Source organism: Tenrec ecaudatus, chromosome 14 (genome assembly GCF_050624435.1).
Source record: "Tenrec ecaudatus isolate mTenEca1 chromosome 14, mTenEca1.hap1, whole genome shotgun sequence".
In the NCBI taxonomy this organism is placed as follows: Eukaryota; Metazoa; Chordata; class Mammalia; order Afrosoricida; family Tenrecidae; genus Tenrec; species Tenrec ecaudatus.
The window spans coordinates 19,945,742-19,951,326 of record NC_134543.1 but is presented as its reverse complement, the minus strand read 5'-3'; the positions used below and the strand labels follow the sequence as shown (position 1 = coordinate 19,951,326).

At 40.5% G+C, this 5,585-nt stretch overlaps 1 non-coding gene across 1 annotated transcript; it reads right to left on the bottom strand.

The window, feature by feature from the left end:
- Positions 1–4,733: 4,733 nt before the first annotated feature.
- Positions 4,734–4,877, bottom strand: LOC142427166 (small nucleolar RNA SNORA48). The gene has a single exon (XR_012779980.1). It is a non-coding gene; the product is annotated as a small nucleolar RNA SNORA48 (small nucleolar RNA).
- Positions 4,878–5,585: the final 708 nt, after the last annotated feature.

Sequence of the window (5,585 nt, the reverse complement as noted above, 5' to 3'; positions counted from 1 at the left end):
ACCTGCCCAGGGCACTTGTGTTAAGTAACTCCTCCAATGTATTCAGGGACTTTTAGGAGTAAGATATAGCCCACTTTGTTACTTATGAGGTTACCTGTAATTAAGGGGTCTTGTAAGGCCCCAGAATATATAAACCTCTGTTGGAACCATATTCTCTTTCTTTGCATGGACCTGGCTCCTGAAGTTATGGTGGTCTCGGAGGTGAGCCCTTGCATGCCTTATTTGGTCTGATGTCGCTTTAATTTTAACCCTTATGTACACAACAACTCCTTCAATCGACCCATTCTATTGTGGGGGCTGGTACCACAGACTAAGTGTGCTCTCTCCTGAGTATACAAAGAAGAACTCTTTAGTGAACCCTTCGATTTTAGAACGGCACGACTAACCTTTTCTTCCATATTCCTTCATGGGACCATCACTTGTGTAGTTGGTGGGATAGCCTTTTTCAGTGACATTTTGTCTAGCACAAGGATGCACATTGCCTTTATTGAGCTTTTTCCACACACTGCACAATGCCCCTTTATGTCATGACTCACTCACTCATCTTCAATTCTAGAACTAGAAACATGTTCTCTAACCTTAATCAAACTCAGATAGCCGAGACCCGTGGGGGTCTTTCAGGCCCATTTTTGTTATATATAACTATATGATTGTGGAGACATCACTTACATTCAGTGGGCCTTTCTTCTCCAGCAGTGATGTAGATGCAAATGTTGTTGTTAGGCACCACCCAATCACTTTGCACTCCCAGCACACCTGTGTCCAGCAGAACTAAACACTGCTGGGTCCTGCACCAGCCTCACAACTGTCCTTTTGTTGAAGCCCCTTGGGGCAGCCTGTGGCAATCCACCTTACTGAAGGTCTTCCTCTTTCCCACAGTCCCACTGCTTTGACCAAGCACGACGTTCTTCTCCATGGACTGGTCTCTCCAGATGTCATGTCCGAACAACATGTCCAAAGCCTCCCCTGGCATTCTGGCTGTACTTCCTCCCAGATCAATGTGTTTGTGCTTTTGAAAGCTCATGGGGCTTTCAATATTCACCAACCTTGAAATGCACAATTTTTTCTTAAGTCTCCATATTAGGATAGGGAGAAAATCACCAAATTTTTGTGTTTGTTACTGTTTTTAATAATTCATTTGTTCAATGAATAAATATCTACACCACATTTCACAACATTGATATTCTAATAGAAAAGACAAAAAATGTATTTGAACAAAATCAACGCAGGTAAGCATCACATGATAAAAATGACTCCTATGAAACCAATCGGATGGAGGTGAGCGGCACTTGGCGCTATGACACCTTGGGTAAAGTGTGTGTGTCTCTCTGTGTGCATGTCATTTAAACTGAGACTCAGTGACAAGATGGGATCAGATATGGGGTCATTTCAGAATAAGGAAGTACTTAATGCAAAGCGCTCTCAGTAGAACGGAGCTTACTTGTGAGAAGCGTATTAAAACGGTCAATAGGTTTAGTAGCACGGAGACTGCTGCGTAATAAAGATTGTAGTTACACAGTAGTTGGAGCTCAGAGAGCCCTGCATCCTTCACGAAGGCTCTTGGATTTTGCTTTCAAGACCATTGCCAAGTCCTTCCAAACTCTCAAACTCAAACAGCCATGGCATTAATTCTGACTTCTAGCAACCCTTTGGCCAAAGTAAAATTGTCCCGGTGGGCTTCAAGGACAGTAAATTATTCCTGGAGTAGAAAGCCTCATATTTCTACTGCAGAGAAGTTGCTGGGTTTGAACTGCTAACCTTGAGGTTAGCAATCCAATTTATAACCAACTATGTCATCAGGGCTCCAGTGGTACAATGTTGTTCATTTCAGGAAAGGTAATCGATGTCTGCACATTTGCATAGTTGCGCAACATGGATGCATTCGGTGTTTTGTCTTTGTGTTGCTTTGGGTTCCTTTCCTCCCATTGTATTCTTTCCCTTTCAGTTTTTAAAATGTATTCATATATAATAATTAATTTTGAAATGCATGCCCTTTTCTTCATTTAGCATTATCAATGAATGGTTGAGATCGCTTGTGGCAATACTGTAACTAAGCAGAAAGACAAAAAAAAAAAACTTAGATCCCACTAGGGGTCACTTCTGACTCACGGATGAGTCTGTGATCCTGCACTTTTGTCTTGGATTTATAGCCTTCACTGTCTCTTCTGCCTCTATCTTGCCCACCTTCATATTCCTCCAAGGACCAAGCCAAGGACATTGTGGTACATATCCTCTCTGGACTCAGGCCACCCCAGGAGCCAGGCAGGCTATCAAAACAGGCATGTCCAGGTGCTGATCTTTGTTTTGAGCTGATTGGTACACTTGAACTGGAACTTGGCACATCGACAAATGTGGCATCATTCCGTGCAGTGGAATGTCACCGGAAAGACCCTGATTGTGTAGGGAAAGTCCTGGCGGTCTGTCTGTCTGTCTCTTACCCGCTGGCCTCTCCAGCGTCCGGCAGCCAGACTTCCTGGAGCTTCCTTCAATTGTCTTCACACACAGCATTAAAGGGCACTGAGAGACACACAGACCTGCTCTCAGTCCTCTGCTTAAAAGTGAATCTTCCTGTGATTTACTTCCAACCCTGTCACTTTCTAACTGACAATTTATTAATTAGAGGAGTTTTATTATTTTACAAGGCCAGTTGAGAGGTATCAAGGACAAGATGGTCCCTTCGGTACTCTTTCTCTTGGACATTTTTCTGCATATATCAAAACCTGTCCATACATTCCTCTATAGGCTCGCATATATCTATCATTGTGTCTGAAATGAAAAGGTGAAGCTATCCTTCACATGCATTTTGTTCCATGAGTTCAGGGCAGATTCCTTGGAAAGACTAAGGGGGCAGAATTCTGTCTACCAGTGAAAAGGGGGTTTTAATCTGCTAATCTGTAAGCACTGCTCTTCTATTTCTTGCACATGACTTATTTTCTAAGATGAAATGTGTATCCAGAGAATGCCTTGACTAAATCATGTCTGCATCAAAAATGTCTAGTGTAACTGGATATACACATTAAGTTAAATGTGAGCTCTTTCATTTTAGGTTACTGTATCATACAGTGTTAGCATTATTTTTCTTACCTCTAAGATTAAGTAATTAATGTTCTGTTCTCCAGCTAAGATTAAAAAAAATCTCCCATAAGTCAGGGATATACCATGTTAGTGTAGCTGGAATTAGGACCAAGAATTTGTGATTTCAGTTCATTTAGCACTTCTGCTATGCAACACGACTGGCAAGTTTTCCTTCTGTCTGGGGTCCGACAGCACATGTTTTAATTTTAGGATGTCACTGCAGCCCCTCAACTTGCTGTTGGAACACAAATACAGTCATAATCATCACACGTTTATGGACACTAAAATCTGAATTCCATGTCATTTTCATGTGCCTTGAAATATTATTGGGTTGTTTTTTTGAATCTTTAACGATTTAAATGTTTAAAAACGGTCCTTAATCTGTGTGCCCTCAAAAACAAGAAAGGGCAGCTTTGGTTGACATTGTAGTTTTCAGATTCCTGTTTTCCAGGGCAGTGCCATCGGTAAATAGAATTATGCACCAGACAGCTGAGATCATTTTCACCCCTGGTACAATGGACCATGTAAGGTCTGCAGAGCAAGTTTTGTCATCCTAAATCATCAGCAAAGTATTAAGGACTTGTCATCCGGGATTAATTCCTACCTAAATTCTTTTAAAGGAAAATAAATGGAAAGTTTTCATTGAAGAGTGACACTTTGATAAAGGCAATTGAAGTTATTTCTAAGAATATATAAGGACGAATGTGCTGTGGTGTTCATATTGAAAAGTGTCTTTCATCGATTCAATGATCCTCTGAAGAATTCAGAATAAGCGAAAAGGAGAAACAAAGGCACGAGTGTCTGTTCCGGCTTTTCTGACTCTGTTCAGTTCGATTGTAACAAGCAGCAGATTGTTCCCTGCGCATACATGTAGTTATGCTATGCAGGCTACCAAGAAAAGAAAAGCTTTCTTTTCTCTGATTACTTAAATGAAGAATATGTTTCCCATATTCGTTCAGGGTAATGTCATCTATCAGTACACAGATCAAGATCCTGCAGTGAAATGAAGAAAAAAGTACCAACTGTTAATTATATAAAATTAGTGTCCAATTCATGTTCATTACCAATTATATAACATTTTTAAAAAATTGACAAATTTCTACTCCATTGTGCTGATGCTCAAAGAGAAGTCTCAAATTCCCAGATCTGGATGCTAAATGAAAAGCAACCCTAGGTTTGTAAGTAAAGTAAAAAATAAAAATAAATATTAAAGAAACATCCTTCTTTGTTGTCTGTTCTTAGTCTAGATGCTCAGTTGAAAGCTGTTCACCTTGGGTGGCTGCTGGCATTTGAAATACCAATGACATAGCTTCCAGCATCACAGCATCACATACACCGCCACAGTACGACAAAGAAACAGACACGTGGGGAGCACAAAATAGAATGCCCTCAATTAACATTTCAACTCCATTCTGGTGAGATCAACTCTCTTAAAATTTGATTTTCTGTTATTCCATATATTATCAAAGAGTAAAAAATAGTGCATATTAAAATTAAATATAGATATCTCTCTATTTTAAGAGCAATTGTATTCGGGAGAGCAATGTTCAGAGTAAGGAGAAATCCAATAGGATAGTGATAACATGAAAAATTAAGGAAAATCACTGCCTCTTTTTAGTTGCTGATCTTTTAATCTTTCTTTTTTTATTTTATTTTTATTAAGTGCCCTAGGCATGAAACAGCTCTGGCTACAATCTAGGCATCAAGCTAGGATGAACAAAGGGCTGCCAGTCTGCTCTACCCCTGACTGATATAAGAGCACCACCACCAATCCGGTGTCTCTTTGCCCATAGCCGGGGGTTCTTTTTGTCTTTCTGTACCAATGTAAACTGAATTACTTCTGCTTCTTTTCACTTCCCATCCAAATATTTCCTGATTTTCAAAGCCTACTTCAACTACTGCTCCCTACCGTATGCATCTGGGATGACACTTGCTCATTGAGTTTCTTTAATTCAAATTTACTCACCGTAGAGTGAATTCCAACTCAGGGTGACCTCACTGTGTCAGAGGAGAACTGCCATCCTTGGGGGGGTTCTCTGCCCTATACTTCAGAAGCCAATTCCCCAACCATTTTTTCCTGAAGGACTTTTGGGTGCCTTCAAATTAGTAATTTTTCAGTGAACGGCAGAGTTTGTAAACTATTTGCTGCACCAAGGGACTCCCCAGATAATATCAAACAGATGTAAAAGCATAAGCTTAACTATAGATAGATGTAACCTGTTGCCTCTCAGAACAGATGGAGATTACTAAGAAACTAAGCATACAGTAGAGACTTAAAATGGCACGTGACCCTCCCAGATTGCTCGCGAATGACTGATGACTTCCTTCTCCAAAAGGTGAGGCAGTGCAACATTCCCCCTGGAAAACAGTCAATGGACAGCAGTCTTCCTGGATATTAGCCACTCTCCTCCTCTAGATTCAGTCTGGATCGAACGTCTTCCAGATTTCCCATTGCAGAAGTGGAAATATGACTGGTTTTGGTAATGCTCCTGGAAGTATTAAAACTGGAA